This window comes from Bombina bombina, chromosome 3 (genome assembly GCF_027579735.1).
Source record: "Bombina bombina isolate aBomBom1 chromosome 3, aBomBom1.pri, whole genome shotgun sequence".
In the NCBI taxonomy this organism is placed as follows: Eukaryota; Metazoa; Chordata; class Amphibia; order Anura; family Bombinatoridae; genus Bombina; species Bombina bombina.
Genome location: NC_069501.1, coordinates 625,205,567 through 625,230,347, shown reverse-complemented (window position 1 = coordinate 625,230,347; position 24,781 = coordinate 625,205,567).

Genomic DNA, 24,781 nt, shown 5'->3' with positions numbered 1-24,781 from the left:
ATGCAGGCCATATAGACCTCCCCCTATAGGGGGAGTAAGAGGGATTAAACTGCTAAGAACAGTACTACTTAACACAACCTAGTTACCATGGGTCACAGACCGCGTGTCTTGTTGTTATACTTTGTCAGGGTAATCATGCACCCCATATAGACATCCCCCGATAGGGGGAGTAACAGGGATGAAAGTGCTAAGAATAGTACTACTTAACACAACCTAGTTACCGTGGTTCCCAGACCGCATGTTTTGTTGTTATACTTTGTCAGGGTAATCATACAGGCCATATAGACCTCCCCCGATAGGGGGAGTAAGAGGGATTAAACTGCTAAGAAAAGTACAACTTAACACAACCTAGTTACCATGGGTCCCAGACCGCATGTCTTATTGTTATATTTTGGTAGGGTAATCATGCAGGCCATATAGACCTCCCCCGATAGGGGGAGTTACAGTGATGAAAGTGCTAAGAATAGTACTACTTAACACAACCTAGTTACCATGGGTCACAGACAGCATGTTTTGTTGTTATACTTTGTCAGGGTAATCATGCAGGCCATATAGACCTCCCTTGATAGGGGGAGTAACAGGGATTAAAGTGCTAAGAATAGTACTAATATAAACACAACCTAGTTACCATGGGTCCCAGACCGCATGTTTTGTTGTTATACTTTGTCAGGGTAATCATGCAGGCCATATAGACCTCCCCCGATAGGGGGAGTAAGAGGGATTAAACTGCTAAGAACAGTACTACTTAACACAACCTAGTTACCATGGGTCACAGACCGCGTGTCTTGTTGTTATACTTTGTCAGGGTAATCATGCACGCCATATAGACATCCCCTGATAGGGGGAGTAACAGGGATGAAAGTGCTAAGAATAGTACTACTTAACACAACCTAGTTACCATGGGTCCCAGACCGCATGTTTTGTTGTTATACTTTGTCAGGGTAATCATGCAGGCCATATAGACCTCCCCCGATAGGGGGAGTAAGAGGGATTAAACTGCTAAGAAAAGTACTACTTAACACAACCTAGTTACCATGGGTCCCAGACCTCATGTCTTATTGTTATATTTTGGTAGGGTAATCATGCAGGCCATATAGACCTCCTCCGATAGGGGGAGTTACAGGGATTAAAGTGCTAAGAATAGTACAATTTAACACAACCTAGTTAACATGGGTCCCAGACCGCATGTCTTGTTGTTATATTTTGTCAAGATAATCAGGCAGGCCATATAGACCTCCCCTGATAGGGGGAGTCACAGGGATTAAAGTGCAAAGAACAGTACTACTTAACACAACCTAGTTACCATGGGTCCCAGACCGCATGTTTAATTATTATACTTTGTCAGGGTAATTATATATCTAACAAATCTATCTATTTATCTTCTATCGATTCTATCTGTCTATCAAATCTATATATCTCGTGTCCGGACTGTTGACAGCCACTTGTGTTTTTGACAAATTTGAAGTAGGAGGACAGACCAATCATAGGGATTAAACTGCTAAGAATAGTACTATTTAAGAAAACCTAGTTATACCAGTGCCACCATGGGTCCCAGACCGCATGTTTGGTTGTTATACTTTGTCAGGGTAATCATGCAGGCCATATAGACCTCCCCCGACAGGGGGAGTTACAGGGATGAAAGTGCTAAGAATAGTACTACTTAACACAACCTAGTTACCATGGGTGTCAGACCACATGTTTTGTTGTTATACTTTGTCAGGGTAATCATGCAGGCCATATAGACCTCCCCCTATAGGGGGAGTTACAGGGATTAAAGTGCTAAGAATAGTACAACTTAACACAACCTAGCTACCATGGGTCCCAGACCGCATGTCTTATTGTTATATTTTGGTAGGGTAATCATGCAGGCCATATAGACCTCCCCCGATAGGGGGAGTTACAGGGATGAAAGTGCTAAGAATAGTACTACTTAACACAACCTAGTTACCATGGTTCCCAGACCGCATGTTTTGTTGTTATACTTTGTCAGGGTAATCATGCAGGCCATATAGACCTCCCTTGATAGGGGGAGTAGCAGGGATTAAAGTGCTAAGAATAGTACTAATATAAACACAACCTAGTTACCATGGGTCCCAGACCACATGTTTTGTTGTTATACTTTGTCAGGGTAATCATGCAGGCCATATAGACCTCCCCCTATAGGGGGAGTAAGAGGGATTAAACTGCTAAGAACAGTACTACTTAACACAACCTAGTTACCATGGGTCACAGACCGCGTGTCTTGTTGTTATACTTTGTCAGGGTAATCATGCACGCCATATAGACATCCCCCGATAGGGGGAGTAACAGGGATGAAAGTGCTAAGAATAGTACTACTTAACACAACCTAGTTACCGTGGTTCCCAGACCGCATGTTTTGTTGTTATACTTTGTCAGGGTAATCATACAGGCCATATAGACCTCCCCCGATAGGGGGAGTAAGAGGGATTAAACTGCTAAGAAAAGTACAACTTAACACAACCTAGTTACCATGGGTCCCAGACCGCATGTCTTATTGTTATATTTTGGTAGGGTAATCATGCAGGCCATATAGACCTCCCCCGATAGGGGGAGTTACAGTGATGAAAGTGCTAAGAATAGTACTACTTAACACAACCTAGTTACCATGGGTCACAGACAGCATGTTTTGTTGTTATACTTTGTCAGGGTAATCATGCAGGCCATATAGACCTCCCTTGATAGGGGGAGTAACAGGGATTAAAGTGCTAAGAATAGTACTAATATAAACACAACCTAGTTACCATGGGTCCCAGACCGCATGTTTTGTTGTTATACTTTGTCAGGGTAATCATGCAGGCCATATAGACCTCCCCCGATAGGGGGAGTAAGAGGGATTAAACTGCTAAGAACAGTACTACTTAACACAACCTAGTTACCATGCGTCACAGACCGCGTGTCTTGTTGTTATACTTTGTCAGGGTAATCATGCACGCCATATAGACATCCACCGATAGGGGGAGTAACAGGGATGAAAGTGCTAAGAATAGTACTACTTAACACAACCTAGTTACCATGGGTCCCAGACCTCATGTCTTATTGTTATATTTTGGTAGGGTAATCATGCAGGCCATATAGACCTCCTCCGATAGGGGGAGTTACAGGGATTAAACTGCTAAGAAAAGTACAACTTAACACAACCTAGTTACCATGGGTCCCAGACCGCATGTCTTATTGTTATATTTTGGTAGGGTAATCATGCAGGCCATATAGACCTCCCCCGATAGGGGGAGTTACAGTGATGAAAGTGCTAAGAATAGTACTACTTAACACAACCTAGTTACCATGGGTCACAGACAGCATGTTTTGTTGTTATACTTTGTCAGGGTAATCATGCAGGCCATATAGACCTCCCTTGATAGGGGGAGTAACAGGGATTAAAGTGCTAAGAATAGTACTAATATAAACACAACCTAGTTACCATGGGTCCCAGACCGCATGTTTTGTTGTTATACTTTGTCAGGGTAATCATGCAGGCCATATAGACCTCCCCCGATAGGGGGAGTAAGAGGGATTAAACTGCTAAGAACAGTACTACTTAACACAACCTAGTTACCATGCGTCACAGACCGCGTGTCTTGTTGTTATACTTTGTCAGGGTAATCATGCACGCCATATAGACATCCACCGATAGGGGGAGTAACAGGGATGAAAGTGCTAAGAATAGTACTACTTAACACAACCTAGTTACCATGGGTCCCAGACCGCATGTTTTGTTGTTATACTTTGTCAGGGTAATCATGCAGGCCATATAGACCTCCCCCGATAGGGGGAGTAAGAGGGATTAAACTGCTAAGAAAAGTACTACTTAACACAACCTAGTTACCATGGGTCCCAGACCGCATGTTTTGTTGTTATACTTTGTCAGGGTAATCATGCAGGCCATATAGACCTCCCCCGATAGGGGGAGTAAGAGGGATTAAACTGCTAAGAATAGTACTACTTAACACAACCTAGTTACCATGGGTCCCAGACTGCATGTTTTGTTGTTATACTTTGTCAGGGTAATCATGCAGGCCATATAGACCTCCCCCGATAGGGGGAGTAAGAGGGATTAAACTGCTAAGAAAAGTACTACTTAACACAAACTAGTTACCATGGGTCCCAGACCGCATGTTTTGTTGTTATACTTTGTCAGGGTAATCATGCACGCCATATAGACATCCCCCGATAGGGGGAGTAACAGGGATGAAAGTGCTAAGAATAGTACTACTTAACACAACCTAGTTACCATGGGTCCCAGACCGCATGTTTTGTTGTTATACTTTGTCAGGGTAATCATGCAGGCCATATAGACATCCACCGATAGGGGGAGTAACAGGGATGAAAGTGCTAAGAATAGTACTACTTAACACAACCTAGTTACCATGGGTCGCAGACCGCATGTTTTGTTGTTATACTTTGTCAGGGTAATCATGCAGGCCATATAGACCTCCCCCGATAGGGGGAGTAAGAGGGATTAAACTGCTAAGAAAAGTACTACTTAACACAACCTAGTTACCATGGGTCCCAGACCGCATGTTTTGTTGTTATACTTTGTCAGGGTAATCATGCAGGCCATATAGACCTCCCCCGATAGGGGGAGTAAGAGGGATTAAACTGCTAAGAATAGTACTACTTAACACAACCTAGTTACCATGGGTCCCAGACTGCATGTTTTGTTGTTATACTGTGTCAGGGTAATCATGCAGGCCATATAGACCTCCCCCGATAGGGGGAGTAGGAGGGATTAAACTGCTAAGAAAAGTACTACTTAACACAACCTAGTTACCATGGGTCCCAGACCGCATGTTTTGTTGTTATACTTTGTCAGGGTAATCATGCACGCCATATAGACATCCCCCGATAGGGGGAGTAACAGGGATGAAAGTGCTAAGAATAGTACTACTTAACACAACCTAGTTACCATGGGTCCCAGACCGCATGTTTTGTTGTTATACTTTGTCAGGGTAATCATGCAGGCCATATAGACCTCCCCCGATAGGGGGAGTAAGAGGGATTAAACTGCTAAGAAAAGTACTACTTAACACAACCTAGTTACCATGGGTCCCAGACCGCATGTTTTGTTGTTATACTTTGTCAGGGTAATCATGCAGGCCATATAGACATCCCCCGATAGGGGGAGTAACAGGGATGAAAGTGCTAAGAATAGTACTACTTAACACAACCTAGTTACCATGGGTCCCAAACCGCATGTTTTGTTGTTATACTTTGTCAGGGTAATCATGCAGGCCACATAGACCTCCCCCGATAGGGGGAGTAAGAGGGATTAAACTGCTAAGAAAAGTACTACTTAACACAACCTACAAAAAAAAGTTCCAAAGTGAAGCAGCAGTTAAAAAGTTTAACAAATCCTTTATTCCTTTAAAACAAAGCAAGGGCATACAGCAACATGGAGGTGGTTCAAGCAAAAAGACTCTGACCGGTTTCGGTCATATTGACCGTAATCATAGAAACATTAAGTCAGAAGGATTATACGCTTTATTCCCTCTAAGCTTTAGCCAAGGAAACTTTGATCCGCAGAGCTACTTAGGACTTTACCAAGAAAGAACCTATAAGGTCCGGTCCTAATTAATTGGATTCAGCAATGGTTACTATTACGTATTAAGTATATTAACACCACTAAAAATTTCTCGCTCATTTTTTTTAACACAACCTAGTTACCATGGGTCCCAGACCGCATGTTTTGTTGTTATACTTTGTCAGGGTAATCATACAGGCCATATAGACCTCCCCCGATAGGGGGAGTAAGAGGGATTAAACTGCTAACAAAAGTACTACTTAACACAACCTAGTTACCATGGGTCCCAGACCGCATGTCTTATTGTTATATTTTGGTAGGGTAATCATGCAGGCCATATAGACCTCCCCCGATAGGGGGAGTTACAGGGATGAAAGTGCTAAGAATAGTACTACTTAACACAACCTAGTTACCATGGTTCCCAGACCGCATGTTTTGTTGTTATACTTTGTCAGGGTAATCATGCAGGCCATATAGACCTCCCTTGATAGGGGGAGTAGCAGGGATTAAAGTGCTAAGAATAGTACTAATATAAACACAACCTAGTTACCATGGGTCCCAGACCGCATGTTTTGTTGTTATACTTTGTCAGGGTAATCATGCAGGCCATATAGACCTCCCCCGATAGGGGGAGTAAGAGGGATTAAACTGCTAAGAACAGTACTACTTAACACAACCTAGTTACCATGGGTCACAGACCGCGTGTCTTGTTGTTATACTTTGTCAGGGTAATCATGCATGCCATATAGACATCCCCCGATAGGGGGAGTAACAGGGATGAAAGTGCTAAGAATAGTACTACTTAACACAACCTAGTTACCATGGTTCCCAGACCGCATGTTTTGTTGTTATACTTTGACAGGGTAATCATACAGGCCATATAGACCTCCCCCGATAGGGGGAGTAAGAGGGATTAAACTGCTAAGAAAAGTACTACTTAACACAACCTAGTTACCATGGGTCCCAGACCGCGTGTCTTGTTATACTTTGTCAGGGTAATCATGCAGGCCATATAGACCTCCCCCGACAGGGGGAGTAACAAGGATTAAAGTGCTAACAATAGTACTACTTAAAGGGACAGTAAACCTTAAAAATAATGTGATATAATTCTGCACATAGTGCAGAATTATATAACATTATTTAAGTGCTATAGTTCTAAACGCCTTTTTTACCTTTTAATATGTAAAAATTATGGCGCTTTTACAGACCCGCTCCCTGCTCTCTGCTGAGCGGGTCTGTAATATTCAGTCAGCGCATCGGGCCAGCTGTATAGTCACAGCCCGGCCCGACCGTGCCATAAAACTAAGTGCAGCTCGCTCTTGTGAAAGGAGCGAGATGCACTTAGTGCTATGGCGCGGTCGGGCCGGGCTGTGACTATACAGCTGGCCCGATGCGCTGACTGAATATTACAGACCCGCTCAGCAGAGAGCAGAGAGCGGGTCTGTAAAAGCGCCATATTTTTACATATTAAAAGGTAAAAAAGGCGTTTAGAACTATAGCACTTAAATAATGTTATATAATTCTGCACTATGTGCAGAATTATATAACATTATTTTTAAGGTTTACTGTCCCTTTAACACAACCTAGTTACATGGATCCCAGACCGCATGTTTTATTATTATACTTTTTCAGGGTAATTATATATCTATCTATTTATCTTCTATCGATTCTATCTAACTATCAATCTATGTATATCTATCTATCTATCAAATCTATCTATCTCGTGTCCGGACTGTTTTGAGATAGCCACTTGTGTTTTTGACAAATTTGAAGTAGGAGGACAGACCAATCATCTTCTTCCATCTCCCTGTTCCAAAAATGCAGGAGTAACAGGTAGTAGTAAACTGTTAAGAATAGTACTACTTAACACACCACGGGTCCCAGACCGCATGTCTTATTGTTATACTCAGGGAAATTATATATCTTTCAAATCTATCTATTTATCTATCAAATCTATCTAACTATCAATCGTATCTATCAAATGTATATTGCATCTATTGATCAATGTAATTCGTATCTATAAAATGTATATTGCATCTTTTGATCAATGTAATTCGTATCTATCAAATGTATATTGCATCTTTTGATCGATAAAATTTGTATCTATTGATCTATGTAATTCGTATCTATCAAATGTATATTGCATCTATTGATCTATGTAATTTGTATCGATCATATGTATATTGCATCTATTGAGCTATGTAATCTATGTATCTATCTATCAAATCTATCTATCTCGTGGTTGTGCAAATGGACTGTTTGCGGTGCGTTACACTTGGAGTTTGGTCTGTCACTGTGAAGTGGGCGTAACCCTTACACTACCTGATCGATACAACATCATAACTGATGTTTTAAAGCATGTTATTGCAAACAATTGATTAATGTTAGGTGATTTAGGCCCTTTATGGGTTAAAAGCAGACTCTGCATCAACTATGTAATTTTCCATGGGAGTTTTGCCATGGATCCCCCTCCGGCATGCCACAGTCCAGGTGTTAGTACCCTTGAAACAACTTTTCCATCACTATTGTGGCCAGAAAGAGTCCTTGTGGGTTTTAAAGTTCGCCTGCCTATTGAAGTCAATGGCGGTTCGCGAACAGTAGCGGAAGTTCGAGTCCGCCGTTCGCGAACTGAAATTTTTAAGTTCGCAACATCACTATATAGAAGCCCTGCCCCTGTTCCTGCTTTGGAACTGGGTGGATCACTCCCATAAACAGCAGGTCTTGAACACAACATAAGAATGCCTCTCTCTTTATCTGGTTTACAGATAATTGTGAGAGATGAAATCTCCCCTTTGGAGATGAAGCTTTGAAGTCTAGAAGATATCCCTGGGAAACAATCTCTAATGCCCAGGGATCCTGGACGTCTCTTGCCCAAGCCTGGGCGAAGAGAAAGAGTCTGCCCCCCACTAGATCCGGTCCCGGATCGGGGGCTACTCCTTCATGCTGTCTTAGAGGCAGCCGCAGGTTTCTTGGCCTGCTTCCTCTTATTCCAAGCCTGGTTAGGTCTCCAGACTGGTTTGGACTGGGCGAAATTTCCCTCTTGTTTTGCATTAGAGGAAACTGAAGCTGCGCCACTCTTGAAGTTTCGAAAGGAACGAAAATTATTCTGTTTGATCCTTAACTTATTGGACCTATCCAGAGGAAGGGCGTGACCTTTTCCTCCAGTAATATCAGAAATGATCTCCTTCAGACCGGGCCCGAATAGGGTCTGTCCCTTGAAGGGGATGTTAAGAAGCTTAGACTTTGAAGTAACGTCTGCTGACCAGGACTTAAGCCATAGCGCCCTACGCGCCAAAATGGCAAAACCTGAATTCTTAGCCGTTAGCTTAGCTAAATGAAAAATGGCGTCAGAAATAAAGGAGTTAGCTAACTTAAGAGCTTTAATCCTGTCTAGAATATAGTCTAACGGGGTCTCCACCTGTAGAGCCTCCTCAAGAGACTCAAACCAAAAAGCCGCTACAGCAGTAACTGGGGCAATGCATGCAAGAGGCTGGAGAATAAAACCTTTATGTATAAAAATTTTCATGAGACCCTCCAATTTTTTATCCATAGGATCTAGGAAAGCACAACTGTCCTCGACGGGGATAGTTGTACGCTTAGCTAGGGTGGAGACTGCTCCCTCCACCTTAGGAACCGTCTGCCACGAGTCCCGTATGGTGGCATCTATGGGAAACATCTTTTTAAAAGCAGGAAGGGGAGAGAACGGTACACCTGGTCTATCCCATTCCTTAGTAATAATTTCCGAAAACCTCTTAGGGACTGGAAAAACATTGGTGTAAACAGGTACTGCAAAGTATTTGTCCATTTTACACAATTTCTCTGGAACCACAATGGGGTCACAGTCATCCAGATTCGCTAAAACCTCCCTAAGCAATAAGCGGAGGTGTTCAAGCTTAAATTTAAACGCTGTCATCTCAGAATCAGACTGAAGTAACGCCTTCCCTGAGTCTGAAATGTCACCCACAGATAGAAAGAAGCTCACCTACCTCAGCTTCTGAGCATTGTGAGGGTATATCGGACACAGGCAATAAAGCGTCAGCTGTATTAATTCTAGCCCCAGAGCTGTCTCGCTTTCCTTGTAGCCCTGGCAGTTTGGAGAATACCTCTGTGAGGGTAGCATTCATAATTGCCCCCATGTCCTGTAAGGTAAAAGAATTAGACGCGCTAGATGTACTTGGCGTCACTTGAGCGGGAGTTATAGGTTCTGACACATGGGGAGAGTTAGATGGCATAATCTCCCTCTTTTCAGTCAGAGAATCCCCTGGAGATAAATCTTTAAGCGCCATAATATGGTCTTTATAGTTTATAGAAATATCAGTACATTTGGTACACATTCTAAGAGGGGGTTCCACAATGGCTTCCAAACATATTGAACAAGGAGTTTCCTCTATGTCAGACATGTTTAACAGACTAGTAATGAGACAAGCAAGCTTGGAAAACACTTTAATAAAGGTGAAAACGGCAATAAAACAAAAACGTTACTGTGCCTTTAAGAGAAAAAAAACGCACTTAAACTGCAAAACAGTGAAAAAATACAGTAAAATCTTTGACATTTTTACAGTGTGAATAAGGGACTAAAGCAGCATTGCACCCACTTGCAAATGGATGATTAACCCCTTAGGCCCCAAACCGGATTGAAAAACGTTAAAAATCAATTGAGCACCATGCCACAGCTCTGCTAAGGCTCCTACCTGCCCTTAAATACGATTTTGTGCAGAAATAACCCCTTTGAAATGGTTCTCAGATGCCAGAGGACTCTTCTAGGGAAGCTGGATGTCTCAGTCTGTATTAAAACTGCGCAGTTAGAGCGCTAAAATAGGCCCCTCCCACCATGTACTGGATGTCAGAGGGGCCTTAAGAAAATACTCCTAGGAGTATCTGACTAGCCATGTGGAAACTAGGCCCCAAATAAAGACTTATCTCCTTCAGAGAAAAAACGTCCTATTTATTTGAATCATGTAAACGTTTTGTCACTAAGCAATATGAATATTAACACGAGTATTACCCTGTTATGTAAGCATGATCCCAGTCGCTGTTAAATCACTGCATCAGGCTTACCTCAAATACACAAGGCTCTGTCAGCATTTTCTAGAACTTATTCCTCTCTCTAGAAATAAAAATACTGAACATACCTCAAAGCAGGTAATCTGCAGGCCGTTCCCCCAACTGAAGTTTTCCCATATTCATCAGTTATGTGTGAGAACAGCAATGGACCTTAGTTACAAACCGCTAAGATCATCAAATCTCCAGGCAGAATTCTTCTTCTAATTTCTGCCTGAGAGAAAAACAGTACAACGCCGGTACCGTTTAAAAATAACAAACTCTTGATTGAAGGTAAAACTACACTAAGTCACCACATATCTCTTGATACTTCCTTTCTTGTCGAGAGTTGCAAGAGAATGACTGGGGGTGGCAGTTAGGGGAGGAGCTATATAGACAGCTCTGCTGTGGGTGTCCTCTTGCAACTTCCTGTTGGGAAGAAGAATATCCCACAAGTAATGGATGAACCCGTGGACTGGATACACCTTACAAGAGAAAGATGGCCATACATTAAAAAATAAAAACAACAATTTATTTGCAGAGGGATCTGTTGTTTTCAGTACTCCATACTCTGTACACTATGACAAGATAGTTTCAATCTTAAAGAAGCATCTAAAATTATTACATAATGACCAACATCTGGCACCATATGTTAGTAAATGTAAATTTGTTTCTAGAAAACCAGAAACCTTAGGTTCAAGATTGTCCCCAAGTATGGTTCAAACACATAAAACTAATACTAATAGAACCTGGCTATATAAGAAAGGTAACTTTAAATGCAATAATTTTAACTGCATAGCTTGCCAGACAGTGACACTGGGCAACAATTTTGTTTGCTCAGTAAACAACAGGTCCTTTGAAATTAACTTCTATGCCTCATGTAGAACTAAATGGGTCATTTATCTTATCACATGCAATCTTTGCAAAATACAATATGTAGGTCAAACTTATCGTGAATTTCGAGATGAGTAAGGGAACATGTTAGGGATGTTAATAACTTTAATAAGGAGTCTACCATAGCCAAACATTTTAATGGCTTACATTTTATAAACATTCCTGATTTTGGAGCCCAGATTATAGAAATTGTAAAAAGACACCCTCGAGGGGGTGATAGACATAACTCTTTGACAAAGCGAGAGCTATTTAGGATTCTAAAATTAGACACTAGACATCCCAATGGTATGAACTTAGAATGGGACATTTCATATTTCACCAATTAAGCCATCAATATCTGAGATTCCGGACCCTGATTGGCTGAGGTTCCCTTTAAGGGTTGGAGCAGGATTGCATTGATTATAGCTTCCTCTGTTGTATAACTCTAGGTTACACACTCTTGGGGAGTGTATATTGCAGGTTACCGGCTCCTTCCCAATATGAAAAGACAATATCACAGATTCAGTAAAAAAGTTTGTCTTTATTTGGCTCAACGGAAAAGCGTTTCAACGGTCCCAGCCGTCTTTCTCAAGAGCAATAAAAGTGCTTTACAAACCAAAGCATACCTTTCCGCTGCACAGGCGGCCTTTAAATACATGTCAGTTACTTATGCTACCTGCTTCCGCATTGGAGGAGAGCAGGTTTACACTCGATTCAAAATTTCAATTGTAAATTTAAAATAAACATCTAAAAGAACATAAAAAACAATATTTATTATATTAGAAACTATAAGTTTGTTTTAAAATAAAATTTCTGTAGATATCATCATTTTCGCCGGTTTTGTAGTTCCCTTTCAGGTAGTTTTCTGTTTCAAGTTCTCTTTCAGGTCCGGTATGTCAGTGAAGATCACAAGTTATAGGTTGTCCAGTGAAATTCAGTTTCTGGTATAGTGATGTTTTGTAGTTCCCTTTCAGGTAGTTCTCTATTTTAGGTTCCCATTCAGGTCTGATATGTTAGTGGGTATCACATGTTATCGAATGTCCAATGAAAAAAAGACATAAGTGTTATTCACAGATACAAAGTTTCTTATATGAATTCTACTTATCCAAATATTTAGAGGAGGTAGAATAAATTGCCACTTAGAAGTTTGTTACAAGTTGGAATAGATACTTTTCATAATTAAACATCCATATTATAAATAGACTTCTATACTTATTGAATGTTAAATATTGACTCAGCGACTTGTGTGCTGCATATAATTTCTTGAAATTAAGTGTGAGAATTATATTCTTTTGTACAATATGTGTATATATAAACATTAAGTGTGATGCTATAACATGAACTGTCTGTATAAATAAATGTTTATTTTGCCCCCCTTTCATGTACTAATGTTTTTCAGTATTCACTTTACACAAATTTTACTGGTTTATTCGGGCCCCATTTTTTCTTAGGAACACATTATAGATTATCATCTGTTTTGCCCCCCTTTCATATGTTGAAGGTTTTTAAGACAAAAATAGTTTTTTTTGTGTCCTTATACTCGTATTCACCTCAACAAGAACAAAAAATGTTACTGATTTATTTAGGCCCCATATTTTCACCTTTTGAATTTATCATTTATTTTGCCCCCCTTTCATATGTTAAGTTTTTTAGACAAAGGCAGCAATTTTTGTGTCCTTATTTAGACCCCATTGGGCATATGTTCTAAGTGTATGTATCCATTTTAATTCTCTTTGGCCTAGTTGTTTTGCCAGATTACCACCCCTCCAATGAAGTTCAACCTTCTCAATTCCTATCCATAGAAATGATTCTTTTGTGAAATGTTCACAATTGTTGCAGTGTAGCGGCACTCCATGGTTATCATGATTCTTTTCTATTTTATTTTGATGTTCCATGATTCTTGTTTTTAAAAATCTGGACGTTTGTCCTAAATACTGGATTTGGCAGCGACATTGCAACAAATATATCACATTTTTACTTTTGCAAGTAATGAATTCTTTTATTTCAAAAAATTTTCCCGTAACTGTGGAGTCAAATGTTTTGTGTGTTCTTCTGGTGTAGTTACAACCTTTTCCTTTCCTTCCTTTACAAATAAGTAACATGACAGGCTTCTTCACTTGCGGCAAATGCAGATACCAACGACTGATACAAGCTGAACCAGTGCCTCCAGCTAACACCTGATCTATTCACACAGACCTTGGGAGAGACTGTGGGATGGCTGCGGTTCACCAGAAGGGGAAAGTATTAATACATATTATACATCTGTTTGCTTGCATTGATTATATCCTATGAAAAAGCGCAGATAAAGGCGTGAAACGCATCAGGATAGCCATTGTCCTGGACCTTTGCCTGTATTTTTGCATCTCCTATGTTATTTTTAATGTTTGAAATAAAATGATCTTTTTATCCCCTTGAGTGCACTGGATAACTCTGTTTTTTGTATAAATTATGTTTTCTTTCCTAAGATATGGCGAGTCCACGAAATCATCAATTACTAGTGGGAATCAAGACCCAAGCTAGAGGACACATATGATAAGGGAGGGACAAGACAGGTAGACCTAAACAGAAGGCACCACCGCTTGAAGAACCCTTCTCCCAAAAGAAGCCTCAGCTGAGGCAAAAGTATCAAATTTATAAAACTTTGAAAAAGTATGCAAAGAGGACGAAGTTGCACCCTTGCAAAACTGTTCCACAGAAGCTTCATCTTTAAATGCCCAGGAAGTAGAAACAGCCCTCGTGGAGTGAGCAGTGATTCTGTCAGGAATCATAGGCCAAACAAATAATACTCCTTGGCCAAAGAAGTAGCCGTAGCTTTCTGACCCTTACACTTCCCAGAAAAACAAACATACAAAGCAGAAGAGTCAGCCACAGGCTTCTTAGACTGTTTCCCCTTGTTCCAAGACTGACCAGACTTCCAGGAAGACTTGGATAGTTCCTGCTTGGAAGAGGAAGCGGAGGGTTTACCTCGAAAGGAACGAAAATTACTCCGACGTCCTTTCTGCTTATTCTTTCTTGAGGAAGAAAAGATCCCTTTCCTCCTGTGATATCTGAAATAATTTCAGCCAAACCAGACCCAAACAAGGTTTTACCCTTGTAGGGAATAGCTAAAAACTTAGACGAAACATCCGCAGACCAGGACTTTAACCAAAGGGCTCTGCAAGCTAGAACTTCAAAACCAGACATTTTTGCTCCCAGTTTAATGACCTGTAAGGAAACATCCGTAATAAAGGAATTAGCTAACTTAAGAGCCTTAATCCTGTCCTGGATCTCCTCAAGAGGAGTATGTCTGAATAGAATCAGACAAAGCATCAAACCAGTAAGCTGCAGCGCAGCGCTGGTAACAGTAGCAATACACATTGCAGGCTGCCATTGAAAACCTTGGTGAACATGCATTTTCTTAATAATGCCTCCAATTTCTTATCCATTGGATCCTTAAAAGAACAACTATGTTCTATGGGAATGGTGGTGCTCTTAGCCAAAGTAGAAATAGCTCCTTCCACCTTAGGAACCGTTTGCTCCGACTCCATAATAGCTATAGGAACACCAGGTCTCTCCCACTCCCGTGCAATAATCTCAATAGCACAGTCAGGAACAGGAAATACCTCCACCGCAGAGGGAACATCAAAATATTTGTTCAGCTTACTAGACTTCTTAGGGTTAACAACGATAGTAGTATCAGAGTCATCCAAGGTAGCCAAAACCTCCTTAACCCCTTAATGACAACTGACGTACCAGGTACGTCATGCATTAACAAGTAGTTAATGACAATGGACGTACCTGGTACGTCAGTTATCTAAGAGAGTGCTGGAAGCGATCGCAATCGCTTCCAGCAGCTCTCAGGGTATTGCAGTGATGCCTCCATATGGAGGCATCCTGCAATACCTTTTTAGAAGACTCCGATGCAGAGAGGGCCACTCTGTGGCACTCTCTGCACCGGTAGCGATGGTGCCGGTTCGTTGGTGGGTGGGAGCGCAACAGGGAGGCGGGTGGGCGGCCCATCGCTACCCGGCATCCGGTTCCTAGAAGTGCAATGTGCACGCCGGGTGCTGGGAGCGTGCGGGGGGTGCGCGCGCGCATTAGCTGGCCACTGACACCAATGAGGAGGGAAGAGGGGGGGGAAAAGATTTTTTTTTAAATAATATAAAAGGATCTGGGAGGGGGAGGGGTATTGTGGGGGGCTGCTACACTACAGAAAACCCCCCAAAAAAGCAAAAGAGCAAAAAATACTTTTGTTTTTGGGCAAATTGGGTACTGGCAGACAGCTGCCAGTACCCAAGATGGCCGCAATTAGATAGGGGAGAGGGTTAGAGAGCTGGGGGGGGGGGGGATCATGGAGGTTGGGGCTAAGGCAGGAGTCCATCACAGCTAAAATATTTTATTTTTTTTATAAAAAAAAAAAAAAACTCCTTTTATTTAGTACTGGCAGACTTTCTGCCAGTACTTAAGATGGCGGGGACATTTGTGGGGTGGGGGAGGGAAGAGAGCTGTTTGGGAGGGATCAGGGGGTGGGATGTGTCAGGTGGGAGGCTGATCTCTACCCTAAAGCTAAAATTAACCCTGCAAGCTCCCTACAACCTACCTAATTAACCCCTTCACTGCTGGGCATAATTTACGTGTGGTGCGCAGCAGCATTTAGCGGCCTTCTAATTACCAAAAAGCAATGCCAAAGCCATATAAGTCTGCTATTTCTGAACAAAGGGGATCCCAAAGAAGCTTTTACAACAATTTGTGCCATAATAGCACAAGCTGTTTGTAAATAATTTCAGTGAGAAACCTAAAATTGTGAAAAATGTAAAGTTTTTTTTTTATTTGCTCGCATTTGGCGGTGAAATGGTGGAATAAAATATACCAAAATGTGCCTAGCTCAATACTTTGGGTTGTCTTCTAACAAAAAATATATACATGTCAAGGGATATTCAGGTATTCCTGACAGATATCAGGGTTCCAATGTAACTAGCGCTAATTTTGAAAAAAAGTGGTTTGGAAATAGCGAAGTGCTACTTGTATTTATGGCCCTATAACTTGCAAAAAAAGCTAAGAACATGTAAACATTGGGTATTTCTAAACTCAGGACAAAATTTAGAAACTATTTAGCATGGGTGTTTTTTGGTGATTGTAGATGTGTAACAGATTTTGGGGGTCAAAGTTAGAAAAAGTGTGTTTTTTTCCATTTTTTCCTCATATTTTATTATTTTTTTTGTAGTAAATTATAAGACATGATGAAAATAATGGTATCTTTAGAAAGTCCATTTAATGGCGAGAAAAACGGTATATAATATGTGTGGGTACAGTAAATGAGTAAGAGGAGAATTACAGCTAAACACAAACACCGCAGAAATGTAAAAATAGCCATTGTCATTAAGGGTAAGAAAATTGAAAAATGGTCCGGTCATTAAGGGGTTAAAGGTACACTGAACCCAAATATTTTCTTTTGTGGTTGAGATAGAGCATGCAATTTTAAGCAACTTTGAAATTTACAACTATTATCAATTTTTCTTCGTTCTCTTGCTATCTTTATTTGAAAAAGGCATCTAAGCTTTTTTGGTTCAGTACCCGGGACAGCACTTTTTTATTGGTGGATGAATGTATCCACCAATCAGCAAGAACAACCCAGGTTGTTCACAAAAATGGGCCGGCATCTAAACCTACATTCTTGCATTTCAAATAAAGATACCAAGAGAATGAAGAAAATTTGATAATAGGAGTAAATTAGAAAGTTGCTTAAAATTGCATGCTCTATCTGAATCACGACAAAAAAAATTGGGTTCAGTGTCCCTTTAAGTAACAAGCAGAGGTTTCTAGCTTAAATCTGAAGGACACAACTTCAGCATCAGTAGAAGGAATTATACTGCCTGAATCCGAAATGTCACCCTCAGATGCACCTGAAGAATCTTCATCCTCTTCTGAGAGGTAATACTTTGATTAGCCACTTCAGGATCAGAAACCTTACTTACTGATTCTTTAAATTTCCTTTTGCATTTTCCCTGCAGCACGGGAAAAGCAGACAGCGCCTCAGATACTGCAGAAGATACCTGGGTAGCAATATTTTGCAAAGTAACTCCAGACGGAGCATGAGAGGAAACGCAGGGCACTGCATGTGCAGATGAATAGGATTGGAACGCTTGAGGAGAAAGCTGTGGCACATCTGAAACAGGAGGCTCCTGAACAGCATCCGCCTTAGCTAATGATGGCTCAGGGTCAAAAAGTCTATTTCTATAAGCTTAAGTTCTTTTCAATACATGAAGAACAAAAATGTACTGGGGGTTCCACCTGGGCATCAAAACATAAGCTACAGGTAACATCCTGCACAGCCTCCTGATTCAGAATACAAAATGCCATTGAAAACCTTGGTGAACATGCATTTTCTTAATAATGCCTCCAATTTCTTATCCATTGGATCCTTAAAAGAACAACTATGTTCTATGGGAATAGTGGTGCTCTTAGCCAAAGTGGAAATAGCTCCTTCCACCTTAGGAACCGTTTGCTCCGACTCCATAATAGCTATAGGAACACCAGGTCTCTCCCACTCCCGTGCAATAATCTCAATAGCACAGTCAGGAACAGGAAATATCTCCACCGCAGAGGGAACATCAAAATATTTGTTCAGCTTACTAGACTTCTTAGGGTTAACAACGATAGTAGTATCAGAGTCATCCAAGGTAGCCAAAACCTCCTTAAAGGTACACTGAACCCAAATATTTTCTTTTGTGGTTGAGATAGAGCATGCAATTTTAAGCAACTTTGAAATTTACAACTATTATCAATTTTTCTTCGTTCTCTTGCTATCTTTATTTGAAAAAGGCATCTAAGCTTTTTTGGTTCAGTACCCGGGACAGCACTTTTTTTATTGGTGGATTAATTTATCCACCAATCAGCAAGAACAACCCAGGTTGTTCACCAAAAATGGGCCGGCATCTAAACTTACATTCTTGCATTTCAAATAAAGATACCAAGAGAATGAAGAAAATTTGATAATAGGAGTAAATTAGAAAGTTGCTTAAAATTGCATGCTCTATCTGAATCACAACAAAAAAAATTGGGTTCAGTGTCCCTTTAAGTAACAAGCGGAGGTGTTCTAGCTTAAATCTGAAGGACACAACTTCAGCATCAGTAGAAGGAATTATACTGCCTGAATCCGAAATGTCACCCTCAGATGCACCTGAAGAATCTTCATCCTCTTATAAGAGGTAATACTTTGATTAGCCACTTCAGGATCAGAAACCTTACTTACTGATTCTTTAAATTTCCTTTTGCGTTTTCCCTGCAGCATGGGAAAAGCAGACAGCGCCTCAAATACCGCAGAAGATACCTGGGTAGCAATATTTTGCAAAGTAACTCCAGACGGAGCATGAGAGGAAACGCAGGGCACTGCATGTGCAGATGAATAGGATTGGAACGCTTGAGGAGAAAGCTGTGACACATCTGAAACAGGAGGCTCCTGAACAGCATCCGCCTTAGCTAATGATGGCTCAGGGTCAAAAAGTCTATTTCTATAAGCTTAAGTTCTTTTCAATACATGAAGAACAAAAATGTACTGGGGGTTCCACCTGGGCATCAAAACATAAGCTACAGGTAACATCCTGCACAGCCTCCTGATTCATAATACAAAAAAAAAGTAACTTTTATTTTTAATCTTTTAACAAAGGATATAATACAGAACCAAAAAACTTTCTTAAATAAATGTTCCCTTTAAATTTACCAAATCAAGAAAACATACCCCAGGCAACACTCTACACCTCAGCAGAATTACTGAGGTGCCCTACCTGTCTTGCAACAAACTGAGGAAAAAACGATCCCATTTACAATCCAGATTTCCAGAGAAGCAAAAACAGCAAGAAGCCTTCTAAACAGCACAGCCATCTAAAATATGCGCACCTCACTCTTACAGGAAGTGAAGAAAAGCGCCAAAAAAACTCTGACATCACAGAATCAAAACCTCCCTAAAAGGGGCGGTCCTACAGCTGACAAAAAAAGCCATTTTATTAAAAAAAATTAAAACAACTTCCTTGAAAAACAAGCTTAAAAACAAACAATAAAACCCCCCAAAAAGTACATAATTCGTTACTAAAAACGGATCTTCACTGAGCCATCAATAAAATAAATAACTCCTCACACTAACAGTGCCTGCAAAAACTGCCACAAAAACCTGCACCGACAGGAATAATAAAAAAACGTCCCTGCAGCGTTTCAGCTGAATAAGTGCCAATTTTTTCCCTGCTACATAGAAAAATAAAACTGGTACTTGCCCTCAATATTTATCTGTCCGGCAGCAGGACAGCTCACCTGGTTTGAGAGGATGCCATCCCTCACATGGACCTGTGGAAATACAGAAAGACTGAGTAAACTTACTCAGGCTATCTAAATAAAGGAGCAAAATGTTTTGGGAAAGCGCAGTGAGGATTGTACCCCACAAGTTCCCAATTGCTTAAAAGCCACCATTGCCCTACTGAAGAGACTGACATGGGATAAGGCTAGACCCTTTAGAAAGATCAGAGCAAACCTTCTCTGCTTTAAAATAAAAAAAATCTTGATTGTAGATCAAACACCAAAACTTCACCTCCTCCTTGCACCGCAGGCAAAGAGAATGACTAGAGGTTATGGGTAAGGGAAGTGACATATATAGCAGCTTTGCTGTAGTACTCATTGCCTCCTGCTTGCCAGGAGTGATATTCCCACTAGTAATTGAAGATTCCGTAGATTCACAGGGAACTCATATCTTAAGAAAGAAAACAGAGCATCAGACAACTGAAACCAGAGTCACAAGACGCCAGAGACTCAGAATATCAAAATATTCCCAAACCAACAAGTGCATCAAACCCAGAGAGCAACCTCTGAACACCACATGCTGCAGTCAAACCAGGATGACTAGGAACATAACATACTGGCATACAAATAAAAAGCAGCAGACGATAGATAGCCAACACCAACCGACAGACTGCTAACTTCCAGTAAGTAGCGGGTACACTGCAGGTTAATCAAAGCCACAAGGCTTACCCACGCGTCGGAAACAAGGAGCCCAGAAACTCAAAGGGCTCACCGTACCTCAACGATCCAAAAAAACATAATTTATGCTTACCTGATAAATTTATTTCTCTTGTAGTGTATCCAGTCCACGGATCATCCATTACTTATGGGATATTCTCCTTCCCAACAGGAAGTTGCAAGAGGATCACCCACAGCAGAGCTGCTATATAGCTCCTCCCCTCACTGCCATATCCAGTCATTCAACCGAAACAAGACGAGAAAGGAGAAACCATAGGGTGCAGTGGTGACTGTAGTTTAATTAAAATTTAGACCTGCCTTAAAAGGACAGGGCGGGCCGTGGACTGGATACACTACAAGAGAAATAAATTTATCAGGTAAGCATAAATTATGTTTTCTCTTGTTAAGTGTATCCAGTCCACGGATCATCCATTACTTATGGGATACCAATACCAAAGCTAAAGTACACGGATGATGGGAGGGACAAGGCAGGATTAAACGGAAGGAACCACTGCCTGAAGAACCTTTCTCCCAAAAACAGCCTCCGAAGAAGCAAAAGTATCAAATTTGTAAAATTTTGAAAAGGTGTGAAGCGAAGACCAAGTCGCAGCCTTGCAAATCTGTTCAACAGAGGCCTCATTTTTAAAGGCCCAGGTGGAAGCCACAGCTCTAGTAGAATGAGCTGTAATCCTTTCAGGGGGCTGCTGTCCAGCAGTCTCATAGGCTAAGCGAATTATGCTCCGAAGCCAAAAGGAAAGAGAGGTTGCCGAAGCTTTTTGACCTCTCCTCTGTCCAGAGTAAACGACAAACAGGGAAGATGTTTGGCAAAAATCTTTAGTAGCTTGTAAGTAAAACTTCAAGGCACGGACTACGTCCAGATTATGTAAGAGATGTTCCTTCTTCGAAGAAGGATTAGGACACAATGATGGAACAACAATCTCTTGATTGATATTCTTGTTAGAACCACCTTAGGTAAAAACCCAGGTTTGGTACGCAGAACTACCTTATCTGAATGAAAAATCAGATAAGGAGAATCACATTGTAAGGCATATAGCTCAGAGACTCTTCGAGCCGAGGAAATAGCCATAAAAAACAGAACTTTCCAAGATAAAAGTTTAATATCAATGGAATGAAGGAGTTCAAACGGAACTCCTTGAAGAACTTTAAGAACCAAGTTTAAGCTCCACGGGGGGAGCAACAGTTTTAAACACAGGCTTAATTCTAACCAAAGCCTGACAAAAAGCCTGGACGTCTGGAACCTCTGCCAGACGCTTGTGCAAAAGAATAGACAGAGCAGAAATCTGTCCTTTTAAAGAACTAGCTGATAATCCTTTGTCCAAACCCTCTTGGAGAAAGGACAATATCCTAGGAATCCTAACCTTACTCCATGAGTAATTCTTGGATTCACACCAATAAAGATATTTACGCCATATCTTATGGTAGATTTTCCTGGTGACAGGCTTTCGTGCCTGTATTAAGGTATCAATGACTGACTCGGAGAAGCCACGCCTTGATAGGATCAAGCGTTCATTCTCCATGCAGTCAGTCTCAGAGAAATTAGATTTGGATGATTGAAAACAGAATTTATGCTTACCTGATAAATTACTTTCTCCAACGGTGTGTCCGGTCCACGGCGTCATCCTTACTTGTGGGATATTCTCTTCCCCAACAGGAAATGGCAAAGAGCCCAGCAAAGCTGGTCATATGATCCCTCCTAGGCTCCGCCTACCCCAGTCATTCGACCGACGTACAGGAGGAAATATGCATAGGAGAAACCATATGATACTGTGGTGACTGTAGTTAGAGAAAATAATTAATCAGACCTGATTAAAAAAAAACAGGGCGGGCCGTGGACCGGACACACCGTTGGAGAAAGTAATTTATCAGGTAAGCATAAATTCTGTTTTCTCCAACATAGGTGTGTCCGGTCCACGGCGTCATCCTTACTTGTGGGAACCAATACCAAAGCTTTAGGACACGGATGAAGGGAGGGAGCAAATCAGGTCACCTAAATGGAAGGCACCACGGCTTGCAAAACATTTCTCCCAAAAATAGCCTCTGAAGAAGCAAAAGTATCAAATTTGTAAAATTTGGCAAAAGTGTGCAGTGAAGACCAAGTCGCTGCCTTACATATCTGGTCAACAGAAGCCTCGTTCTTGAAGGCCCATGTGGAAGCCACAGCCCTAGTGGAGTGAGCTGTGATTCTTTCAGGAGGCTGCCGTCCGGCAGTCTCATAAGCCAAACGGATAATGCTTTTAAGCCAAAAAGAAAGAGAGGTAGAAGTTGCTTTTTGACCTCTCCTTTTACCAGAATAAACAACAAACAAAGAAGAAGTTTGTCTGAAATCTTTAGTGGCCTCTAAATAGAATTTTAGAGCACGGACTACGTCCAAATTGTGTAACAAACGTTCCTTCTTTGAAACTGGATTTGGGCACAAAGAAGGTACAACTATCTCCTGGTTAATATTCTTGTTGGAAACAACTTTCGGAAGAAAACCAGGCTTAGTACGCAAAACCACCTTATCTGCATGGAACACCAGATAGGGCGGAGAACACTGCAGAGCAGATAACTCAGAAACTCTTCTAGCAGAAGAAATTGCAACCAAAAACAAAACTTTCCAAGATAATAACTTAATATCTACGGAATGTAAGGGTTCAAACGGAACCCCTTGAAGAACTGAAAGAACTAGATTAAGACTCCAGGGAGGAGTCAAAGGTCTGTAAACAGGCTTGATTCTAACCAGAGCCTGAACAAACGCTTGAACGTCTGGCACAGCTGCCAGCCTTTTGTGAAGTAAAACAGATAACGCAGAAATCTGTCCCTTCAGAGAACTTGCAGATAATCCCTTCTCCAAACCCTCTTGTAGAAAGGATAAAATCCTAGGAATTTTTATCTTGTTCCATGGGAATCCTTTAGATTCACACCAACAGATATATTTTTTCCATATCTTATGGTAAATTTTTCTAGTCACAGGCTTTCTAGCCTGAATCAGAGTATCTATTACAGAATCTGAAAACCCACGCTTTGATAAAATCAAGCGTTCAATCTCCAAGCAGTCAGTTGGAGAGAAACCAGATTCGGATGTTCGAATGGACCTTGAACAAGAAGGTCCTGTCTCAAAGGTAGCTTCCATGGTGGAGCCGATGACATATTCACCAGGTCTGCATACCAAGTCCTGCGTGGCCACGCAGGAGCTATCAAGATCACCGAAGCTCTCTCCTGGTTGATCCTGGCTACCAGCCTGGGAATGAGAGGAAACGGTGGGAAAACATAAGCTAGGTTGAAGGTCCAAGGTGCTACTAGTGCATCTACTAGAGTCGCCTTGGGATCCCTGGATCTGGACCCGTAACAAGGAACCTTGAAGTTCTGACGAGACGCCATCAGATCCATGTCTGGAATGCCCCATAATTGAGTTATTTGGGCAAAGATTTCCGGGTGGAGTTCCCACTCCCCCGGATGGAATGTCTGACGACTCAGAAAATCCGCTTCCCAATTTTCCACTCCTGGGATGTGGATTGCAGACAAGTGGCAGGAGTGATCCTCCGCCCATTGAATTATCTTGGTCACTTCCTCCATCGCCAGGGAACTCCTTGTTCCCCCCTGATGGTTGATATATGCAACTGTCGTCATGTTGTCTGATTGAAACCTTATGAATTTGGCCTTTGCTAGATGAGGCCAAGCTTTGAGAGCATTGAATATCGCTCTCAGTTCCAGAATGTTTATCGGGAGAAGAGATTCTTCCCGAGACCATAGACCCTGAGCTTTCAGGGGTTCCCAGACCGCGCCCTAGCCCACCAGACTGGCGTCGGTCGTGACAATGACCCACTCTGGTCTGCGGAAGCTCATTCCCTGTGACAGGTTGTCCAGGATTAGCCACCAACGGAGTGAATCTCTGGTCCTTTGATCTACTTGAATCGTCGGAGACAAGTCTGTATAATCCCCATTCCACTGTCTGAGCATGCACAGTTGTAATGGTCTTAGATGAATTCGTGCAAAAGGAACTATGTCCATTGCTGCAACCATCAATCCTATTACTTCCATGCACTGCGCTATGGAAGGACGAAGAACAGAATGAAGAACTTGACAAGAGCTTAGAAGTTTTGATTTTCTGACCTCTGTCAGAAAAATCCTCATTTCTAAGGAGTCTATTATTGTTCCCAAGAAGGGAACTCTTGTTGACGGGGAAAGAGAACTTTTTTCTATGTTCACTTTCCATCCGTGAGATCTGAGAAAGGCTAGGACGATGTCCGTATGAGCCTTTGCTTTTGACAGAGACGACGCTTGAATCAGGATGTCGTCCAAGTACGGTACTACTGCAATGCCCCTTGGTCTTAGAACCGCTAGAAG